Source organism: Trichomycterus rosablanca, unplaced genomic scaffold (genome assembly GCF_030014385.1).
Source record: "Trichomycterus rosablanca isolate fTriRos1 unplaced genomic scaffold, fTriRos1.hap1 scaffold_233, whole genome shotgun sequence".
Classification (NCBI taxonomy): Eukaryota; Metazoa; Chordata; class Actinopteri; order Siluriformes; family Trichomycteridae; genus Trichomycterus; species Trichomycterus rosablanca.
Window position 1 is genome coordinate 2164 of NW_026947061.1, and position 24755 is coordinate 26918.

General features: G+C 39.6%; 4 non-coding genes across 4 annotated transcripts; 1 reads left to right on the forward strand and 3 right to left on the reverse strand.

Moving 5' to 3' along the window:
• Positions 1 to 1788: 1788 nt before the first annotated feature.
• trnaq-uug (transfer RNA glutamine (anticodon UUG)) lies at positions 1789 to 1860 on the reverse strand. The gene has a single exon. It is a non-coding gene; the product is annotated as a tRNA-Gln (tRNA).
• Positions 1861 to 9625: 7765 nt separating this feature from the next.
• Positions 9626 to 9699, forward strand: trnan-guu (transfer RNA asparagine (anticodon GUU)). Its single transcript has one exon. It is a non-coding gene; the product is annotated as a tRNA-Asn (tRNA).
• A 188-nt stretch (positions 9700 to 9887) lies between these two features.
• On the reverse strand, positions 9888 to 9960 carry trnak-cuu (transfer RNA lysine (anticodon CUU)). The gene has a single exon. It is a non-coding gene; the product is annotated as a tRNA-Lys (tRNA).
• A 2695-nt stretch (positions 9961 to 12655) lies between these two features.
• Positions 12656 to 12729, reverse strand: trnai-aau (transfer RNA isoleucine (anticodon AAU)). The gene has a single exon. It is a non-coding gene; the product is annotated as a tRNA-Ile (tRNA).
• Positions 12730 to 24755: the final 12026 nt, after the last annotated feature.

Sequence of the window (24755 nt, forward strand, 5' to 3'; positions counted from 1 at the left end):
GCTTGGGTCATAGGCCGGTTAGCTCAGTTGGTTAGAGCGTTGTGCTAATAACACCAAGGTCGTGGGTTTGATCCCCGTATGAGCCACACCCACTTTTGGACTTAAACTAACAAACAAGTGAGCCTTCTCTCACTAGGAGGTTCTATTGACCTGGGCTTCAAACGTTGTCTCTGACAAGTGTAAGATCTTTTTAATGCCTCTCTCATACAGGTCAGAAACATGCCATTATTTCAATTTGCCAAACTTAATTGCCCTTCTGTAAATGTTAGCAAGTCATGTGACCCATGTGTACCATCCAGTAAAACAGCTGTGCACGTGCCTCTGTGGTGCAATTGGTTAGCGCGTTCGGCTGTTAACCGAAAGGTTGGTGGTTCGAGCCCCCCCAGGGACGAGTGCCTTTTATTGCACAACCTGCCTGTTGATCAAACGGATATGAGACACAACAACAATGTGTAGTCCCACAGAATAGTGGAAATAAGTAACTAAATAACATCCAGTAAACAACAGTCCTACAAGCACAAACATCCACCTGATAAGTCACCAGAGACCGACTGTCCAAAGTGGAAGAACGTTCTTTTGGTTTCCGTAGATGTTAAATGAAGATACTCGCCCAACGTGGGGCTCAAACCCACGACCCTGAAATTAAGGGTCTCATGCTCTACCAACTGAGCTAGCCGGGCTTAAGCAACATGTTAGAACAAACAGCTCATCGATCAGACCATCAGAGAGATGTAGGTTTAATTCACTAACATCACGACCAGATTAAGAACTAATGGTTAAACTGCACAACCCAACAAGTTAAAATTACCCATCATGTGTTCTGTCCAATATTTACACAGTGCTGGTTGCCAAATAACACATTTTCACCTGCATTCGGCCTTTTCTTTCCTGTATACCAAAAACATTCGCCATTGCCATCGCCATTGCAGGTCTACAACACGTTACAAAAACACTTGGGACACTTTATTTTTGCTTTCTTTATCTTGCTGGTGTAACGTTGTATTGAAACTAAAATAAATAAATAAAAACTTCAAATTTAAAAGCAAGTGTTTAGGTTCATTCATCATCTTAACACATATTACAAACTAATCAAGCTCGTCCAATTTCAGACATTGTTCACGTAAACAAAGATCTCAGCTGGAAACACAATATTCATTTATTTATAGGCAGTGATGTTTATGGTTTTACACTTAAAAACATGAACAATTAAAAAATAACAACAAACACAACAACAACAATTTAATAATAATGTCACAAATCTGTACCCAAGCAACAAGCTGTAATTTATCTAGCACCACTAGATGGGAACGATCTCTGTACAACATTTTGAACTTCACTTTAAAAGTCAGTTCAGTGTGTTTTACTGTAGTAAGAATAGCTCCACATGTTTTGTACATAGTGTTTAGGGTATTTAAGCTGGATGGATAGATGGAAGTTAACATGTAATCTAAGGTGACTCTTAAGTTTATTCGCTGCTGTTGGCTTATAAAGTTTTACTGAACAAACTGGCTCGTATTTTGGCACTGATATACCTTCCTGAATGGTGATCTGCTTGGTTGACACAACTAACACAAGTAATCGTGGTCTACACCCCACAAGCGCTCTGTTGTACTTGCGCATGCGCTGAACGCTACCATCCTGGAACTGCTAAAGTTTCTAAACCTTTAGGTAGATGGCGCTGTAAACAATCACTTGCCTTTTGGTGTTACAATTCGGCATAGAGCAGTCACATGTGGCACACTATTCTCTACTCAGCATTGATAACAGTGTTTTTACCTAAATAAAGCCAGGTTCCACCGAGATTTGAACTCGGATCACTGGATTCAAAGTCCAGAGTGCTAACCATTACACCAAGGAACCCTGACGCCACAAGAACTAAACGTAATGATTCACCATTTGCTAAGTAAATAAAGCAAAAATACACAACTTCAGACTTTACTTTTACATCTCAAGTGATTTAAACTTATGTGATAGATATAATTGACTGAAATCAATTGACAAAACTGAGGTAATTTAGAAGTTTTAAACACTAAATAAAAGTAATTTTAGTTAAACATTGCCACCAAGTATAAAAATCACAACAAAACATTTCGCTGTTGGAAAATTGCATTAAGTTCAGGATGCAGTTGGCCCGTCCCTCATAGTCGCTCTGAAGCAGATGATTTGATGTTTTTGCACCTGTTCAGGAGATCACAAGTCACGAATGATCACACACAAGTCAGTTGATTTTAATACTGTTAGTTTTTTGAAATGAGATCCAACAAGCTCATGGTAAGGTGTCCAAATAATTTTTGCCACATAGTGTATCATTACTATTGCTAAGGAGTTAATATGTGTGTCTACATTACTTCATGTATGTATACGTGTCTAACATACGTATCTATTCAGTTAATATTCATAAGCATGCACACACACACACAATACACAAACAATACACACACTCATACACAATACACACACATGCTTCCACATTCACATGTTTTTGCTGTATGTGTTATGTAGATAATATTTAGGTGATTTTATGTATTTTTGACATTTTATTGTTATTGAAGTAAACCTTTTTACAAGTTTAGGGGTTTTGTGTTTTACTTCACTGTATGGTGCATCATTAAACTGTTATACATTATTTATTCTATTTTGTATTAGATGAGATGGTTTGTCTCTGTATTTTTAAATGACAGCTAACGATAGTGATCCGACTCCTTTAACCCTTCTGTCGTGTTCGGGTCAAATCTGACCGATTTACAACTTAAAACACTCATAAATATTGTGTTTTACATCTGATTGCCTCAAGGCCTCATGATATCCTCCACAATATGCACTTGAACATAAAAAAATTCTTTCATTGAATTTTGAGTGTTTTAGTCAGCCTTGTGACACCTGTGGTGTTCCCGGTCAAAAGTGACCGCCATAGGAAATGAATGGGTATCCAGACTATATTTATCCATCAGACAGAAAACATCCCCATACACACCACCCAAACTCACTCACCCACCCACCCACCCACTCACCCACCCACTCATTCACTCACTCACTCACTCACTCACTCACACACACATTTCAGACTGAACAATGTCTTTTGCGTGTACACATCTCTTTCCCGCGCTTATGTGCCGATCCTCCCACGTGAACCAACTTCCGGATGAAACAATGTATCATATCTTGACCAGACTAAACAGGTGTCTGTTATGTGAACCCATCTCTTTCCCGCGCTTATGTGCCCATCCCCCACGTGAACCACACGTTAACCACACCTTCCAGACTAATCAATGTATCATCTTCACACAGACCCCATATACAGTGTATCACAAAAGTGAGTACACCCCTCACATTTCTGCAGATATTTAAGTATATCTTTTCATGGGACAACACTGACAAAATGACACTTTGACACAATGAAAAGTAGTCTGTGTGCAGCTTATATAACAGTGTAAATTTATTCTTCCCTCAAAATAACTCAATATACAGCCATTAATGTCTAAACCACCGGCAACAAAAGTGAGTACACCCCTTAGTGAAAGTTCCTGAAGTGTCAATATTTTGTGTGGCCACCATTATTTCCCAGAACTGCCTTAACTCTCCTAGGCATGGAGTTTACCAGAGCTTCACAGGTTGCCACTGGAATGCTTTTCCACTCCTCCATGACGACATCACGGAGCTGGCGGATATTCGAGACTTTGCGCTCCTCCACCTTCCGCTTGAGGATGCCCCAAAGATGTTCTATTGGGTTTAGGTCTGGAGACATGCTTGGCCAGTCCATCACCTTTACCCTCAGTCTCTTCAATAAAGCAGTGGTCGTCTTAGAGGTGTGTTTGGGGTCATTATCATGCTGGAACACTGCCCTGCGACCCAGTTTCCGGAGGGAGGGGATCATGCTCTGCTTCAGTATTTCACAGTACATATTGGAGTTCATGTGTCCCTCAATGAAATTTAACTCCCCAACACCTGCTGCACTCATGCAACCCCAGACCATGGCATTCCCACCACCATGCTTGACTGTAGGCATGACACACTTATCTTTGTACTCCTCACCTGATTGCCGCCACACATGCTTGAGACCATCTGAACCAAACAAATTAATCTTGGTCTCATCAGACCATAGGACATGGTTCCAGTAATCCATGTCCTTTGTTGACATGTCTTCAGCAAACTGTTTGCAGGCTTTCTTGTGTAGAGACTTCAGAAGAGGCTTCCTTCTGGGGTGACAGCCATGCAGACCAATTTGATGTAGTGTGCGGCGTATGGTCTGAGCACTGACAGGCTGACCCCCCACCTTTTCAATCTCTGCAGCAATGCTGACAGCACTCCTGCGCCTATCTTTCAAAGACAGCAGTTGGATGTAACGCTGAGCATGTGCACTCAGCTTCTTTGGACGACCAACGCGAGGTCTGTTCTGAGTGGACCCTGCTCTTTTAAAACGCTGGATGATCTTGGCCACTGTGCTGCAGCTCAGTTTCAGGGTGTTGGCAATCTTCTTGTAGCCTTGGCCATCTTCATGTAGCGCAACAATTCGTCTTTTAAGATCCTCAGAGAGTTCTTTGCCATGAGGTGCCATGTTGGAACTTTCAGTGACCAGTATGAGAGAGTGTGAGAGCTGTACTACTAAATTGAACACACCTGCTCCCTATGCACACCTGAGACCTAGTAACACTAACAAATCACATGACATTTTGGAGGGAAAATGACAAGCAGTGCTCAATTTGGACATTTAGGGGTGTAGTCTCTTAGGGGTGTACTCACTTTTGTTGCCGGTGGTTTAGACATTAATGGCTGTATATTGAGTTATTTTGAGGGAAGAATAAATTTACACTGTTATATAAGCTGCACACAGACTACTTTTCATTGTGTCAAAGTGTCATTTTGTCAGTGTTGTCCCATGAAAAGATATACTTAAATAGCTGCAGAAATGTGAGGGGTGTACTCACTTTTGTGATACACTGTATATAGATTGATGTTTGCCTTGCACTCATTTTACTCTGAGCACAATGAGTAGGCGACTGACCAAGCGGTTATCTGTGGAAGAGGTTCTGGTCCAGGTTTTTGGACATGATGAAGAGGGCACTGAAATTGAACCAGAGATAGAGGAGGATGTCTCGGAAGTGGAAGACAACACAGATTTAGATCCAAACTTTGAGGAGACTGACCAGTCAGATGGAGAGGGAGAGGCACCTGAAGAACAGGCACCTGAGGAGAGATTCCAGTCCAAGAGTGGACACTTGCTCTGGTCTTCATCCCCCCAGGACAGAGGAAGTAGAGCGAGAGTGGAAAACATCATAAAGATGACTCCAGGGCCAACACGGTATGCGACATCTCGTGTGGATGACATCAAGTCCAGCTTCCAACTCTTTTTACCAGAGTCCATTGAGGGAATTATACTGGAGATGACTAACCTGGAGGGGAAGCGTGTGTTTGGGGACACCTGGAGAGAAATCGACCTGGTAGACCTCCAAGCCTACTTCGGTCTGTTGATTTTAGCAGGAGTATATCGCTCAAACAATGAGGCTACAAAAAGTCTGTGGGATGCAGAGTCTGGCAGGCCTATATTCCGGGCAACTATGTCCTTACAACAGTTTCATGTCCTTTCAACAATTATTCGATTTGATAACAGAGATACACGACCCGTCCGCTGGCGAAATGACAAACATGTTCATTTTGTATTTTCACTGCAGTTATTTTATGTCTAATTCTATAAATTCATGTTAAACACTACTTTGAGACATTGATCACAGCTAAAGAATGTTGAATAAAAATTTGGTGGTGAAAAATGGTTTTTGTGCTAATTTAAGAGCAGTTAAAACAGACCGGTCAATTTTGACCGGGAACACTAAAGTAAGGGGCGGGAGGTGAACATGACAGAAGGGTTAAGTATTTTGTATAACATAAAATGTTGACTTCATCAAAAAGAATCGACTCCTTCAGCTTCTAACGGCTCATTGCTGAGTACTATCAGCTTAGTGAATCGACTTTTTCGAGTTTATTCCTGACGTTAGACTTAAAGAACCGTCGTGATGATGTTAGTGAATTAAACCTACATCTCTCTGATGGTCTGACCGATGAGCTGTCTATTCTAACATGCTGCTTAAGCCCAGCTAGCTCAGTCGGTAGAGCATGAGACTCTTAATCTCAGGGTCGTGGGTTTGAGCCCCATGTTGGGTGAGTATCTTCATTTAACATCTACTGAAACCACTTTGGACAGTCGGTCTCTGGTGACTTATCAGGTGGATATTTGTGCTGGATGTTTTTCAGTTACTTATTTCCACTAGTCTGTGGGACTACATGTTGTTGTTGTCTCATATCCTTTGATTAACAGGCAGGTTGTGCAATAAAAGACACTCGTCCCTGGGTGGGCTCAAACCACTAACCTTTCGGTTAACAGCCGAACGCGCTAACCGATTGCGCACAGAGACACACACACACTTTTTTTCATTGGACGGTACGCATGGGTCACATGACTTGGTAATGTTTACCTTAGGCCAGTGTTAATTTTGACAGCACATTTTGATTTAGTCTTAGTCATAGTCTTTTAACTAAAATGTCATTTAGTCATAAAGTCATAATTTAGTCATCTTAATTGTTTTAGTTTTAGTCGACTAATTATCATAAGAATATAGTCGACTAAATCTACAGTCGATTCAGTCGACTCAAATATAAAGGGTGTAAAATGTAAATGCTTTATCATCAGTTCCCTTGAATTATTTACACAAAATGAAACATTTTTAACCAGTTATGGAATATTATTAATGTTTGAAAGTACAATACACACAAAACAGATGTAACTTATTTCAAACATCTTTATTTACCTGACCTTGCTTATTGAGCATAACAATAACAAAATATTAATGACCAGAAGGCCTGCTCTGCCTGAAAAATATATGCATTGTTCATAACAAATTCCATATTACATTCTTTATAAAACTGGGTACTGCAAAAGCAGCTGTGACATTATGTTGCCATTATATTGCCAGCAGTGCCAGATGTTTCAGATTTGTTGTGTTTTTACCCGAGATCGTCGCCCCACATGGTGTACACATCATCTTGTTTTTCACGACGTGAAATGAGAAATGTGTCTATATATCGGCTCTCCACTTTCTCCTTGTTGACATTGTGGAGTTAACCTAGTTCCATAAGTAAAGACAGTTCACAGGCTAGTCTGGTCTTCCCGGGTTCAGATCAAATTTGTGCAAGTGTAGTCTTACCGCGGTACTGCAAAAGAGATTAGTACTGATTGGATGGCTACCCGGCTTGTCCCGCCCCTCCACATACGCTAAAGTAGTTCTGATTGGATCTCTTCCTAACTTGTCACTACCATCCACAAAACTAAATCACTTATTGGATGTCGTCCCTGCCAAACATTTTTGTCTTGTTTTTATTCGTCGACAAAAGTGTCAATTCATTTCGTCATAGTTTTTATCCTTTTATGTAGTTTCTATTTAGTTATAGTCTCGTTTTTGTCATGAAAAAAGGTCACGAAATTAACACTGATCCACATTGCATAAAGGCTTTCACAAAGCATGGACAAATTGAGACGCGTCCTGAAGCAGCTGAGGTAAACACTACAGACTCCTCTATACTACCTGATTACAGTTTTACCTCACTCACTTTTAATTACTTCATTTTCTTTATTCTTTCACACTATTGTAAATTGTTCCCCAGCAATTCAGGGTCAGACACCTAGTACATTGTGAAATTAAGGAAATACATCATTAAAGTATACTGTAAACATATGAACATTTATAACCAGAACATATAAATATTCCATTCAATATTTCATTATCTCCAAATGAATACTGTGTTTTTAATTCATCCTGATCATGGATGCTTCAGCATTTGGTGACTTTTATTCACACTCATCTTGTACACCGATCAGACATAACATTCTGTCCATTTTATCAGCTCCACTTACCATACAGAAGCACTCTGTAGTTCTACAATTACTGACTGTAGTCCATCTGTTTCTCTACATGCTTTGTTAGCCCCCTTTCACCCTGTTCTTCAATGGTCAGGACCCCCACAGGACCACCACAGAGCAGGTATTATTTAGGTGGTGGATCATTCTCAGCACTGCAGTGACACTGACATGGTGGTGGTGTGTTAGTGTGTGTTCTGCTGGTTCGAGTAGATCAGACACAGCAGCGCTGCTGGAGTTTTTAAATACCGTGTTCACTCACTGTCCACTCTAACAGACACTTCTACCTAGTTGGTTCACCTTGTAGATGTAAAGTCAGAGACGATCGCTCATCTATTGCTGCTGTTTGAGTCGATCATCTTCTAGACCTTCATCAGTGGTCACAGGACGCTGCCCATGGGGTGCTGTTGGCTGGATATTTCTGGTTGGTGGACAATTCTTAGTCCAGCAGTAACAGTGAGGTGTTTAAAAACCCACACTCCTGCAAGAACGGAAATAGCAAGTAAGTAAAATGTATTTATAAAGCTATAAAACTACTTCCACTGACCAAAGTACTGTCAACAGCTCATTTGAACTACTCTGTGTGTGTGTGTAGCTGAAACGGACTTTCATAATACACATCTAAGAGGCTTTGTGGGTTCACTAAGAGTTATTACCATTAAGCAAATGTAAAGCATATTTCTATATGAAGAGCATCTGTTTCCAGATAATATACACTGAGGTTTAAAGCATAATGGAAAGGGTTCAGTAATTGTGTAGTAGTTTAAGAGTACTAGCTCAGTCGGTAGATCATGAGACTCTTAATCTCAGGGTTGTGTGTTCGAGCCCCATGTTGGGCGACTATCTTCATTTAACGTCTACGGAAACCAAAAGGACGTTCTTCCACTTTGGAACAGCCAAACACGCTAACCGATTGCACCACAGAGACACGCGCACAGCTGTTTCATTGGATGGTACACACGGGTCACATGACTTGCTAACGTTAAAGTCAGGGTAATAAACAGTATAACACTCAGTGTTGCCACCTTACAGTATCTCACAAAAGTAAGTGCACCCTCACATTTCTGCAGACATTTTATTATATCTTTTAATGGGACAACACAATAGAAATGAGACTTGGATATAACTTAGTCAGTGTACAGCTTGTATAGCAGTATAGATTTTTTGTTGGTTATCCTGGGTCGGTTAATGATGCAAGGTTACTAAAGAACAGCCCTGAATATAAAGAGGGCTTATACCCACCTGCTCTTTACACTGCTAAAGAAGACTGCTCTTTATATGAGCTAAGATCTCTCAAAGCATTTCATCACTATTGCTGTGAGAGCGATGGGGCGGTAGTCATTCATACATGTGATGCTGGACTTCTTTGGGACTATAATAACATGAAAAATATAATTATTTGCATTAGCAGATAATTTACACAAGTGAAGACTGAGGAAATGTTTGGTCTGTTTCAGATCCACACGTACAGAGTAGTTAAAACCAGCTGTTGTGTTGTAAGTGCTGTAGGTTGTGATGTAGTTTTTCTGTTATTCCTCAGTGAAATTGATTGAAGTCTGGATTTCTCACTGTAAAGTTTTGCTTTGATCTTCACTGAAAGTGTGCAGACTCTCTAATGGTTTCTAAAGTCAGAAACTTATTTGCCCTTCAGTAAACGTTAACAAATCATCTGACCCGTGTGTACCATCCAATGAACTCTAATAGCTCTAACTAGAGTGTGTCTCTGTGGCGCAATCGGTTAGCGCGTTCGGCTGTTAACCGAAAGGTTGGTGGTTCGAGCCCACCCAGGGACGAGTGTCTTTTATTGCACAACCTGCCTGTTGATCAAACGGATATGAGACACAACAACAATGTGTGGTCCCACAGAATAGTGAAAATAAGTAACTGAAAAACATCCAGTAAACAACAATCCTGCAAGCACAAATATCCACTTGATAAGTCAGCGGAGACTGTCTGTCCATAGACGTCAAATGAAGATAGTCGCCCAACGTGGGGCTCGAACCCACGACCCTGAGATTAAGAGTCTCATGCTCTACCGACTGAGCTAGCCAGGCTTAAGCAACATGTCAGAACAGACAGCTCATCAGTCAGACCATCAGAGAGATGTAGGTTTAATTCACTAACATCACGACCAGATTAAGAACTAATTCACAGTTTACAAACAAACACAATTCAAAATAATCAACAGAAACAGACACAGAGTTAGGCTGCGTCCGAAATCGCATACTTACTGAGTACGTACTAGATTGGAGGAAGTATGTACTTTCAGTACAGAAGTGTGCAGTATGCACACAACACCCGTACGTACTACGTCCGCCATCTTACCAACATCAAGTGACCATAGTTACAGACCGCATGCTCATTTCGAGCTCCACTCGCCAAAACTTTGGGTATTTATCGTCTTTATTTGCGCCACTAACTGATTAATCTATAGTCATGTATCCCGACTCCACACTGAGACGGCAGAGAGTAGTAAATCACAGAAGAGAACTAAGAAAGTTATTGATTTTTTACCTCAGAAATAATGTAAGTACTGCTAACCTCTTTAGCAACAGTATACTACATTACCATGATTAGACTGATACAATGAAAATAAATGACAAAATGATAGATCTGACACATTAATAATTACAGTAGAATAATTTTTCGAAAATCGTCTGAGCGACATTGTGCACAAAATGAGTAGGGCTGTCAGAGGGCTCGTCAGGAGGATCATCACCCTACCAACTGGTGATGAACTAGAGTGTGTAGGAGCTGGGTTTGCCCACTTGGCCGGATCCGAATGTTTTAGAGTGGCAGTTGGTGCTACTGATGGGTGCCACATTCGAATAAAACCCACATCTGCCAACGCACAGTGCTCCCTAAACAGGAAGCTGTTCCACTCAATTCAGCTTCAAGCCATCTGTGACCACCAGGGGAAGTTCAGAGACATTTTTGTTGGTTATCCTGGGTCGATTCATGATGCAAGGGTACTAAAGAACAGCCCTGTGTATAAAGAGGGCTAATACCCACCTGCAGGACGATACATTCTTGGGGATGGGGGTTATCCCTGCATTAATACACCCATCCGGCTCCTGACCCCCTATCGAGAGCCTGTGCAGAACCCTGTACAGGCTCGTTTTAACAGCAAACTGTCCAAGGCCAGGAATGTGGTGGAAAGGGCTTTTGGAATGATGAAGACAACATTGCGTTCCATTTTCCTTAAAGCCCTTGAGGTGAGCCCTGTCTTCGCCCCGGAGGTTGTTGCATGCTGTGAGGTGCTCCACAACCTCTGTATCACTCATGGAGACATCATTGAGCCAGAATTAACAGAGGTACATGTTGACCAACCAGAGCCTGTAATAAATGACATTACATCAGGTGAAGATGGAAGAAAGCACCTGGCTGCAGCTGTCTCAGCACCACAGCACAGCATATCAGCTCTTTATGAGCATGATTATGTTTAGAAAAATGTTTTGTTAATAGGTTCATGTTGTTTGTTTTTAAGTTTTGTTCTACAGTTCTTGATTGTCTCTTGACATTAATAGTTTATGCATTATTTAAAAGTAAAACTTGAATATTTTTTTAATTACAATTTCCAATTTTTACACTTTTTCTATTTTTAATTAAGGTTAAATGAAAAAGAAAATCCTTTATTTCCATTATTCCATTTATTCCATTATTGGGGTTTCCATGCTTCTCGAGGATGGTGAAGCTTCAGCAGCATCCTGGTCAGATGAGGAAATAAGGGTCTCTGGGCTAATTGATGGTCTCCCACCTGTTGTCTCATCCATATCTGCATACCATTTCCAGGATGCTGTTGTTGCTTCACCACCCTCTGTACTTACCCCAGTAGGTGGACACTTAAGTTCCTACAAGATTCATAAACACAGTACAAGGACCTTTACTTGTATTACAAATCTTTTCTAATATTTTTACTGAAGATTTTACCAACAAACGAAGCTTACTTTGTATTTTTGTATCTTCACATAAGTGGGAGTCACCTTCCCCTGCATTTGGTTCTCCAACACAAAGGCTCTACAATATAATGCACATAACAGTTATTAATATATATAGCATACACTGCTTCAAAAAAAGTCATTAAAAGTTTTTAATGCTTTAAAAGAGTTAGCAAAACTTGAATACTAAAACTTGTCTTTATACCACCCTTTGTAATTAATATTATGCATAAGATGTAACACAAATTTTGTTACGTCAAACAAACAGTTGCTTACTCAAACCCTTGAACCGCTGCATTCTGTTTTCCAGTGAAGAGGGCCTGGTTGACCACTCTCCACCGGATTTTTAGTGTCTTCATCAGACCCTGCAATATCAAACATTAGTTTTAACAGGGATTTCTAATGTGACTGTGTAGCAACATTACAACAATCATGAATATTTAGCCTCAACAACCCCAAAGCTAGATATGTTTACCTTCCTAAAGATAGTTTGGCCCATCACTAGCATTACAAATAAAATTAAATGAATCTATAGATAGATCATTTATTACAGCAGCTCAATATATATTAATGCAAAGTATTATAGTAAGCAAGTATTAAAGTATGCAAGTATTCAAATTTGCAAGTATTAAAATACAAAAGTATTAAGTACACATGTAATGTTGTACAACACTATGTAGTTAAATACATTGAATAAAGAGTAGTATATCGCTTTTATTGTCCTACCAGAATGACAACGTTTGAAGCCCAGGTCAATAGGACCTGCTAGTTAGAGAAGGCTCACTTGTTTGTTAAAGTCCAAAAGGGGGTGTGGCCAGTACGGGGATCGAACCCACGACCTTGGCGTTATTAGCACCACGCTCTAACCAACTGAGCTAACCGGCCGGTGTACAAGGGCAGGGCATATACCCACATACCCGATTCATTTACGACACTAACAGCCCTTCAGTTATGGAGCTGCCACACAGAAACGATGGAGAGCTTTACTGTTGTTGAGCAGAACAGATCTTCGTGATGACTGAGGTTCATGTATTTTTCTTTTAAGAATAAATAAAAGCTGATGCTTTTAACCTCATACTTTCCTAATACTTTTATTCTACATGGTCTAAATTTCTTTTAGTCTTCTGCCATGTGCACTGCAAGAATTCACTAAATTACACAGCAGTTCTCTTTTTATTTATTTATTTATTTTTGCCATTGACAAAATTGATTGTAAGCATTTATAAAGGTCATGCCACGTTCATTAGGTGAAATGAAGCCAGAATTAAAGATGGCAGAAGAACTGGTGGTATAGCTGGAGGTAAACATTAGTAAGTGATGTGACCCATGTGTACCGTCCAGTGAAACAGCTGTGTATGTGTCACTGTGGCGCAGTCGGTTAGCGTGTTTGGCTGTTAACCGAAAGGTTGGTGGTTCCAGCCCACCCATGGACGAGTGTCTTTTATTGCACAACCTGCCTGTTTATCAAACGGATATGAGACACAACAACAATGTGTAGTCCCACAGAATAGTGGAAATAAGTAACTGAAAACATCCAGTAAACAACAGTCCTACAAGCACAAATATCCACCTGATAAGTCACAATGTGGAAGAACGTCCTTTTGGTTTTAGTAGATGCTAAATGAAGACACTCGCCCAACGTGGGGCTCGAACCCACGAACCTGAGATTAAGAGTCTCATGCTCTACCGACTGAGCTAGCCAGGCTTAAACAGCAGGTCAGAACAGACAGCTTATCAGTCAGACCATCAGAGAGATGTAGGTTTAATTCACTAACATCACGACCAGATTAAGAACTAATTCACAGTTTACAAACAAACACAATTCAGAATAATCAACAGAAACAGAAACAGACTTACTGTCACTTTTAAACTACTACACAATTACTGAACCAGCTCCATTATGCTTTACACCTCAGTGTATATTATCTGGAAACAGATGCTCTTCATAGAGAAATATGCTTTACATTTGCTTAATGGTAATAAATCTTAGTGAAGTCTTAATGAACAATTAAAACATCAATTCAGGTTGTTTTTAGTTCAATTGGGAAAAAATATTAACAGTAGCTCAACTTCCTAAAACCCAGAATCTACAAATACAAATCCTACATTAATTCCACAAAGTTCACAAACTACATGATTTAATGAGTGAAAACTTGAGGTTTGGAGCCCCTCTGGTGTGCAGGCTGGTACTGTGTATCAGCACTACTTACTGTGTGCAGGACCCGAGTCGTATCTGGTCCAGTCACTGGTTGGTGGCATTAAGCTCAGTCAGGAACAAGAAATATATAGTTTATATAGTTCACACATATAAGAATCCACAAAACCTCTTAGATGTGTGTTATGAAAATCCGTTTCAGCTGCTTAAATGAGGTTAGTGTAGAATTATGTACAAAGATCTAAAGAGAGAATAATTGAACTGGCAGGTTAGCTCAGTTGGTTAGAGCGTGGTGCTAATAACGCCAAGGTCGTGGGTTCGATCCCTGTATGGGCCACCTCTACTTTGGGACTTAAACTAACAAACAAGTGATCCTTCTCTAACTAGCAGGTCCTATTGACCTGGGCTTCAAACATTGTTTCTGACAAGTGTGAGATCTTTTTAATGCCCCTCTCATTCAAGTCAGAAACATGCCATTATTTTAATTTACCAAACTTAATGACCCTTCTGTAAATGGTTTAATGTGCACACTGCTGCTACTGGCTTGTTTTTCTTTTCTACAATGTAAGTTCATACCTTCAGGTTCATGTTATTTGAGATCTCTACATGGATTTCTTCCTCATGTACAGAAAGACGCAGTTCAGTTTGAGAAGCTCACAGCGGGAGAGCGAGTGCGTCTGCGCGTTCAAATGAATCAAATGAGTCGATTGTTTAATCCGGTTCTACCGACAGGAATAGACTCGAAAGAGTCGATTCACTAAGTTGATAGTACTCAGCAATGAGCCGTTAGAAGCTGAGGGAGTCGATTCTTTTTGATGAAGTCAAAATTTTATGTTATACAAAATAATTAAAAGAGTCGAATCACTATCGTTAGCTGTCATTTACAAATGAATCTCGTGTCAATACAGAGACAAACCATCTCATCTAATACAAAATAGAATAAATAATGTATAACAGTTTAATAATGCACCATACATACAGTGAAGCAAAACACAAAACCCCTAAACTTGTAAAAAGCTTCACTTAAATAATAAAATGTCAAAAAACAACAGTACAGTACAGTACAACAGAGCATCACAATTGCTTGTGCTAGTTTAGAGTCACCTTAAATGACATGTTAATTTCCATCCATTCATCCAGCTTTAATATCATAATAGCACTAGTAGTGTTATAGTGTTCCACATGTGACTGCTCCATCCCAAAATATAATCGCAAATCATTGTTTACAGCGCCATCTAACAGCCAACTTGCTCTTAAATGACTAATTATTCACTTTTGGGCTTAAGTAAGACCTCACTGTGTGGTTCCATGGTGTAATGGTTAGCACTCTGGACTTTGAATCCAGCGTTCCCAGTTCAAATCTCTGTAGAACCTGGCTTTATTTAGGTAAAAACACTGTTATCAATGCTGAGTAGAGAATAGTGTTCCACGTGTAACTGCTCTATGCCGAATTGTAACACCAAAAGGCAAATTATTGTTTACAGCGCAATCTACCGACCAACTGGGTCCTAAACTTAACTCAGTGCAATTTTCCAACAGTGGCATAGTTTGTTTTTTTGATACTTGGGTGGCAGTGTGTAACTAAATTTACTTTTATTTACTGCCTAAAACTTCTAAATTACCTCAGAATTGTATCAATCACGTAAGTTTAAAAACTTGTAAAAGTAAAGTCTGAAGTTGTGTGTGTGTGTATATTTCTTTTTTGCTTTATTTACTTAGCAAATGGTGAATCTTTACACCAATTAGTTTTGCAATGACACGGTTCCATGGTGTTATGGTTAGCACTCTGGAATCCAGCGGTTCGAGTTCAAATCTCAGTGGGATCTGAGATGTTAAAGTCTGAAGTTGTGTGTGTGTGTGTGTGTGTGTGTGTGTGTGTGTGTGTGTGTGTGTGTGTGTGTGTGTGTGTGTGTGTGTGTGTGTGTGTGTGTGTGTGTGTGTGTGTGTGTGTGTGTGTGTGTGTGTTTTTCTTTTTGGCTTTATTTACTCAGCAAATGGCAAGTTTCATTTTCAGTGTGAGTTCCAAGGTTTAGAAACTTTAGCAGTTTTAGGATGGTAGCGTTCAGTGCATGTGCAAGTACAACAGAGCGCTTGTGGGGTGTAGACCACGATTACTTGTGTTAGTTGTGTCGACCAAGCAGATCACCATTCAGGAAGGTATATCAGTGCCAAAATACGAGCCAGTTTGTTCAGTAAAACTTTATAAGCCAACAGCAGCGAATAAACTTAAGAGTCACCTTAGATTACATGTTAACTTCCATCTATCCATCCAGCTTAAATACCATAAACACTATGTACAAAACATGTGGAGCTATTCTTACTACAGTAAAACACACTGAACTGACTTTTAAAGAGATCGTTCCCGTCTAGTGGTGCTAGATAAATTATAGCTTGTTGCTTGGGTACAGATTTGTGACTTTATTATTAAATTGTTGTTGTTGTGTTTGTTGTTATTTTTTAACTGTTCATGTTTTAAAGTGTAAAACCATAAACAGCACCATCTATAAATAAATGAATCACCTTGTTCTTCCCATTGAGATTTTTGTTTACGTGAACAATGTCTGAAATTTTACGAGCTTGATTAGTTTGTAATATGTGTTAAGATGATGAATGAACCTAAACACTTGCTTAAGAAAATACAGCATTAAAGCATAATCTCATTAAAATAGGCTACAATTTAACACTATAATACAATTTATTAATGTCTGAATTATATTAACTAATTATGATTTAATAACTGTGATTAAACAAAAATATAAAATACATCTAACATACATCTTAAACTGCTTTTCTTTACATGTTAAATTCCTCCTCTGTTGAATAAATCACGGCCTCTCAAACCCGGATAGCTGAAGATTTACCAAGGAGCTGCTACACTACCTGCTGTAATGATTCCCAAGCTGAGGACACTGTTTGGGAAAGTGTAAATCAAAGCAATAAAAAGCTCTAAAACAAACATCTACTGCTTGGATAAGAGACGCTGCTCTACAGGACTGTAATAAACTGAGAAAATGTTCACGTCCAAGCTCTAATACCAACAGGAAGAGCTTCCTCTGTTCCTACTGCTGCAAATACTCAACCATGTTGGATCCAGACTGTTATAACATAAACATTTCATTCTCATGTTTTCTTTCCTCGTTTCTTGGTGTCCAGAAGACACTTCAGAACAGCAGGAGTTGGAGCTTCATCTCTGTAACCAGACTTAGTTCTAGAACTCTTTCATTTCTGCAGGTTTTGTAGATAAAGAGTTCTTCTGCTCTCAGAGGTCGTCTTTTCAGCTCACTGTGCACAACAACATCTACTTCAACTGGACAATCACAAAATGTTCAGTCTAATGACTTGAACCTTGTAGAAACTCTAGAAATGTAAAACTGTAATATGGGTGAACAAATCGAACACTTTTTGTAATAACATTTATCCACTGCAGACCCTTTAAGTGATATTTTGTTGTAGATTGCTCCAGTGTGGAATGAAAAAGAAGGATGGTGATGCTGGAAGACACTGGGTGAAGAATTCCTCGTTACTCTCATAACTCACATCATCCTCATCCTCATCCTGAACATCTTTTACTTCCTGCAGCTTCTCCTGCAACTGAATCCTAACAAAACGTAACATAAACTTTAATATGAAATCAACCACTCGTAGTCACCATGTACTGACAGTGTTTACAGTGTACTTTGTAGTGGTTGTTGTGTTAGAAAACATTGCAGAATTTCTTCTTAGCAAAGAAACCCTTTTATACCCTGGTTATTTATTATATTTATATAAGGATTATAATTTTAGTAATAATCCTTATTTAATCTGTTTGATTTGGTATTTTATTAGACTTTAAAAACTGGTCTATACAGAATTGAATAAACACTTTATATAAGTTTACCATCCCATTACTTCATAATCATACAGTAAAATACTTAAACGCGTCAAAAATATGATGAATTCATATGATAGTTTGATTTGCTTATTTTATTGAGTTTTAAATGTTTACATTTGCATCATTTTGCCATCTCATATTATTAAATCATCAAGGTAAAAACAGAAGATGTGGTATTATGAGTAAGTAGGACAGTTATTCAAATATAGTGGATTTAACTGAAAGCAGGTTTCTTCATTTTTAATACCAAAGAAGGTCTGAATTTGGAACATGTAGATTGTTCTACATTTAGACTAGAACAGACTTTATTTCTGGTACATCTGTGTGCATCAGGACTCGATACGTTTATTAAACTGTAAAACTTCTTTCTGTTTTAATCTCTGTACTAACAGTCAGAGCATCGTACCGTAAAACAGGGTTTAAATGCGCACTAAAACTTTTAGTGTAGACAATAGGCTTGTTCGAGATGAACTGCGCCTCGCCTTGGTGGTCAGCGAGAGCTGCCGGTTGCAGTTGGGGGAGGAGGTTAAAAGAAAGCCGTCAAGTCGGACAGTCGCCACCTTCAACAAACGTGAGCTATGGCGGATCTCGCGGCGTTTGCGTTCTTCGCGGCTGATAAACTGGATGCAATAGAAATCCCTTTGCTTTTGCGTGAAATCGAATATGATGAACAACGAAGGTGAAACAGTGTTTATTTAATCATCTATAGGCTAAACTAAACATTCTTGATCACTGAGCAGATTAAGCCCAGCGTTTGTTTTCCAAATCCACAGTGGTGACTATAAATGACCACAAAGTGTCAAACTAATTTTCTGTAAATACATATAGTTTTACTCATCATTCATTTATCTTGTAGATTGGTGAAAAAGAAAAGTTCTAACAAACATGTTATCAAACACATATTTATGTAAATGAATAGATTTAAATATTTGTCTACAACAATTTACATGAATAGACCTAAACTAAGTAGCCTATTTTTCAAGACTATTGAAACATTTCACATGAAAACGTGTGAATACATAATTCCAAATATACGGTTTGTTCAAGGTAGAATTAGTGAATATGATAAACAATGTACGTAAAAGTGTTCTAGAAATAATTAGATGGAAATTATAAAGTGCACTCAATCAGACCTTAATCATTATGGTTGTGTATATGGTAAATAGACTGCAATTATATTGTGTCAAAGTCCAAACTGTCTACATAATTATTTTGTCTACGTAAGGACTTCACATTTACCCTTCTTTAGGCTTGTTCCAAAAATACAACATTTTGTAGAGGATGTTGTCCCCCTCTATAGTCTCTCAGAATTTAAAATTAATTTCAGACTCACCAAAGGACAAGTGGAGGTACGTAGAGTATGTGGAAGCCACATAATCATCCAGATGGTTTTAATGTTATCATGATAACCGTCTTTTCTCTCACTTACTATTTAGGATCTTATAAACACCCTTGGCCCTGTCTATATGAATCCACAGCAAACAAAATTGCCACTGACAAAGAGTGTCCTAGCCTGTCTATGGACACTGTCGAACCAGGAGTCATATAGGGGTATTTCAGACCGATTCAATATCACAAAATCCACTCTTGCCAAACATCTCCATGAGTTTTGTACTCTGGTAAATACACACATGGCACAGCACATTTCCTGGCCTTTAGGACAAACCCTGCACAAATCTTTGTTAGGCTTTCAAGCAGCTGGATTTCCAAACACTATTTGTGCAGTAGATGGATGCCACATTCATATTCAGAAGCCACACTGTGAAAACCCCCTGGCATATTTTAACAGGAAACAGTTCTATTCTATCATTCTCACTGGATTTTGTGACAGTCGCCGGCGGTTCACCCACATCAGCGTGGGTCATCCTGGTAGCTGGCATGATGCCAGAGCCTTTCGCCTCACAGAGGTTGCTCATCTTTTGGAAGAAGATCCCCTGTCCCTGGTCCCACACGGGATGTATATAATTGGGGATTCGGCCTACCCTCTGTTGCCCCAACTGATGAGGCCTTACAGAGACAATGGGCACTTGACAGCTAGGCAGAAGCGCTTTAATAGAAAACTAAACACTGCCCGCGTGGTCATTGAGCATGCTTTTGGCATTCTAAAGGCAAAGTTTAGGAGACTCCAATGCCTGCACATGAAAAATGTCCAATCCATCAGCTCAGCAGTGTCAGCTTGTTGCATTTTACACAATGTTTGCTTGGAGCCAGGAGACCAAGGTGATGATGTGCAGGATGAAGAGGATGATGAACAGCATCCACTTCAACCTCACAACCAAGATGCAGTTCATTATAGAGACATGATTTGTTCACATATCTAAATATTCATCACCATATTCTTTTTCATTTATCCCACGTTTTTTTTTTTTTTTTTTTTGTGAGCTGGTGGGAATTATACCACAGGGTGATGTGAAGCACTTTTTATCCACCATAAAATGTAGCATAGATGTTACACACTTCTATTATGGCTAGACTAATAGACATTTAGGTCATTCAATTTTTAAGTGCCTCTCCATCATCAAGACTCCTGCTGTGCCTCCACGTGGCAGCTCATGGAAACTGGGTGACTAGCACCTAGGCTAATTCAGCAGTGGATCTCGGAGTACCAGTGGTCCCCAGAGGTGCAGTCACATTAATTTGGATTGTGACCAGCCAACCACTGCCCTGTTGTGGGGACAAAGATTTGTGGTGAATATTTAAATGCAGTGCATTATTTAAGAGGAAAAAAAAGAAAAGTGCACAGTTAGTCTGCAAAATACTTTATTGTGTTGAAGCATTGCTTTCCAGTAGCTTGACAATAGTTTCTTGTTGTCTTGAAATATCTTTTAATTGTTCAACAATTTGTCCAAGGCACGTTAAAAAAATTTTTTCAAAGCCTCTTCTCCTCCTCTCTTTCAGCCTCCTCCACCTTTCCAGGTCTGGCCGCACCAGGGACTCCAATGCAACAGTCCTTCTTTCTGCATGGGCCTCATAGGTCTCATAAAAAGAAGGTTGACTGGTTGACCTTCTCCTGCTTGTTGCCTGGTTCTCTGTGCTAGTCGAAGGACCAGGCTGCTCCTCACTGACAGGACTGTTAGGTTGTGCATGAGAGGGGCACGGTTGCGCCCTTTCAGTGGATAAGGGCAGGTTGGACGAGGTCTTGTCTGGGAATAAACTTGTTGAGTAGAGAGTGCCTGGTGGTGCACTACCTACCCCTGATGTCCCAAACAGGTCTTCCATTTGCTGTAAAAAAAATAAATAAATAAATAAAATTAAATAATTCATCATTTTTATCCACTAATATTATACTTATATTATTATTTTATACTTATTATTACTTAGATTAGATTTAAATGTATATCAGGACATAAGGTTTGGACACAACAAGGAATGTGAAATGTTAGTAGTAAAATAAGTGTCTAAGACTTGTAAAATTCATCATATACTTACTGTGTAATATTCCCAGGTGACTTTTGCCTCACCAGTTGCCCGACGTCGGTCTTTGGCCCTCTTGTATGTGGTAAGCATGTTTCCCAGCTTTTTTCGTATTTTTTCAGCTGACAAATTGTAACCTTTTAGTTGAAATTCTTGGTGTAGTTTTTTGTAAAAGGCCGTCTTATTGCGGAAATACAGCTGTTGATAAGTTCTTGTAAGGTCCAGCAGTAGAAGTGTGGTCCTGTGTGTCAGTTCTATGAAACATAATTGTCACGTATTTTCATGAAAACATTTTTTTTTTTTTAATATAATTATTTTAATCAAATAGTGTACCCTGTTGTGACTCTTGGCTTCCCAACAGGTTGGATGGTGATAACAGCTGCTCTGACCCTAGTCTGGCTGGAGGTGATGGCTGGTAGGTGTCTCTTATTGGAGTGGACAACTGGGTGAAGGTAGCTGGGGATTTGACCACAACTGTGGGTGTAAGGGAGGGAGGGGGCCTGGTTGCAGGAGTGGAGGACTGGGTGAAGGTAGCTGGGGATTTAAACACAACTGTGGGTGTAAGGGAGGGAGGGGGCCTGGTTGCAGGAGTGGAGGACTGGGTGAAGGTAGCTGGGGATTTAAACACAACTGTGGGTGTAAGGGAGGGAGGGGGCCTGGTTGCAGGAGTGGAGGACTGGGTGATGGTAAGTGGGGATTTGACCACAACTGTGGGTGTAAGGGAGGGAGGGGGCCTGGTTGCAGGAGTGGAGGACTGGGTGAAGGTAGCTGGGGATTTGACCACAACTGTGGGTGTAAGGGAGGGAGGGGGCCTGGTTGCAGGAGTGGAGGACTGGGTGAAGGTAGCTGGGGATTTAAACACAACTGTGGGTGTAAGGGAGGGAGTGGGCCTGGTTGCAGGAGTGGAGGACTGGGTGATGGTAAGTGGGGATTTGACCACAACTGTGGGTGTAAGGGAGGGAGGGGGCCTGGTTGCAGGAGTGGAGGACTGGGTGAAGGTAGCTGGGGATTTAAACACAACTGTGGGTGTAAGGGAGGGAGGGGGCCTGGTTGCAGGAGTGGAGCTCTGGGTGAAGGATGAATCAACAGTAGAGGCTGCAGAGACAGTCAACAAGACCACTTTATAAAAATACTACAAAGAAAAAGCATTCAAAAACTGTGATGTGATTGTTTAGTATAAATAAAGAGTGTACCTGGTTCATAGCTTTTTGTATTCCCTGCCGTTCTTATTTGAGTCATTGTGTTAGCTAAATACTCTTTATCTGCAAAAGTATATCAAAGTAAATAAAGTATTCCTAAAACCATTACAATGGTATCATGCATTTTTTGTTTACTCACCATGTTTCAGCCTTTCTGCAACAGTTTTTGGTACACATAGGGTGATATTCCCTTGGCTGTCCTTTAAATTGATAAGTACATTGTCCATGATGTGACATTATAGCACATGTAACATGAAACAGTGGCCTTATATACCAAAAGGATTAATGGATAAATAGTGCACACCTGTTTCAAAGGTGTAGATCGTTATTCCAATTAATTTGTATTGGTGCCAAATTGCCTCTCAAAACACATCTTTCCATTAAGTATTAATTGCTTTAGTGAGTGGTCTTTAGCCTACACAAAATGAACACATTTCAATTAGCGGTAAATGCCATTGTGCAGCCGTGTTGTGTATAGACTGCAGTTTAAAAAAAGTGAATATATTTATAAATTAACCGCATTAGTGATGAAATTAGTTTGATAATTGCTGGGATAAAAAACTAACCTTTTATGACTAAACACAACATGCAACAGGGAAATATTGGATGTTACCATGGCATGCGAAAGTTTAGGCACCCCTGGTCGAAATTACTGTTACTGTAAACAGTTAAGCAAGTTGAAGATGAAATGATCTCCAAAAGGCATAAAGTTAAAGATGAAACACACTTTTCAACATTTTAAGCAATTTCAGTGTATTATTATTATTTTTTTTTTTTTTTTTTTTTGTATTATTTTTTTATTTTATTTTACTATTTTAGAGTGGAAAAAGGAAAGGAGTATGTTGCAAAAGTATGGGAACCCTAGGAGGTTTGAGCATAACTTTAATCAAGGTCTCAGACCTTAATTAGCCTGTTAGGGTTATGGCTTGTTCACAACTGAAAAAAACTGTTTGAAATGTAATTATGAAATGGCAGTTTCTGAATAATCCAGTTTTACCATGGCCCTCACAGTCCCCTGATCCGAACATCATTAAAAATCTGTAGATGGATCTCAAAAGAGCAGTGCATGCAAAATGGCCCAGGAACATCACAGAACTGGAAGACTTTTGCAAGGAAGAATTGGTGAAAACCCCTTAAACAAGAATTAAAAGACTCTGCTGTGATACTTGCCAAAGGGGGTGCTACTAGGTACTAACCATGCAGGGTACCCAAACTTTTGGTTTATATAGATAATTTAGATAATTTTATCTTCAACTTGCTTAACTGTTCACAGTAACAGTAATTGTGCCCACATACTCGCATGCCACTGTATTTTATAGATGCATTGTTAAACGGTATACTTCAGTATGCTCACCGATGTGCCCAGTATGAATCACTAATGAATAATGTGGTTAATATGTACATTTGTACAATTGTGTGTGTTTGTGCTTCTTCAAGCACTGACAAATCAGTTATTTAGGCATTGATGGTGAATAGTGGCTGTGGTTTATTGAAGATGAATCTCTTAACACAATCATCTTCTGAACAAGATTGTTTTGTTCTTCCAGAACAGGTTTTTGTAAAGAAACATGACACCATGCTCATCCACACAGCTTTATTTATGTAGCATATTTTAAAATGTTTACAAAGTTTACAGAGAAGAATGAAAAATAAATTTATAGTGTAATAGTGATAGTGGTATTAAAACATTTAAGATATAAAATATTAAAGAAATTCAGATTGCATTATATTAATACAATTAGAAGACAAGGACCATCAGAAGTTCTAGAAAAACATCAAGATAAAAAGATCTGTTACATATCAGGTAGCCTACTAGAGTCTTTGCATGATATGGAATGATAATTATAAAATATGTTGCAATTTGTACGAAAATAAACTGTCATGCTACTAGAAAGCATGATAGTATTTCGCACATATCGGGTCTTTAAGACAAATAAACTGAGATTTACATTTTAGAATGAAATGAAACAACCGCCAGAGGATTCAGCGGAGCTTCTAGCCAATGAGGATTAAGCTTTGTCGTCATCAAGCCGTGTCTCAGGCAGCGCAGCCCGTGGAGAGCAACTGCAGGGACTGGTTCCGCCGCCTGCAGCCGCCCCGCTCTCGCGAGATTATAACTAGTCTGTCATTGTGACGCGCCGGTGGCGCCGACGCAAGTCGGACAAAAAAAACTTACCGGCATGCACCGTACCGAGCCAGGCGGCGATCGGTCTGCGCAGCGCCGGGTTAAGTCGAACAAGCCTAGTGCCAAAAGTCGTCGACCAATCAGAAT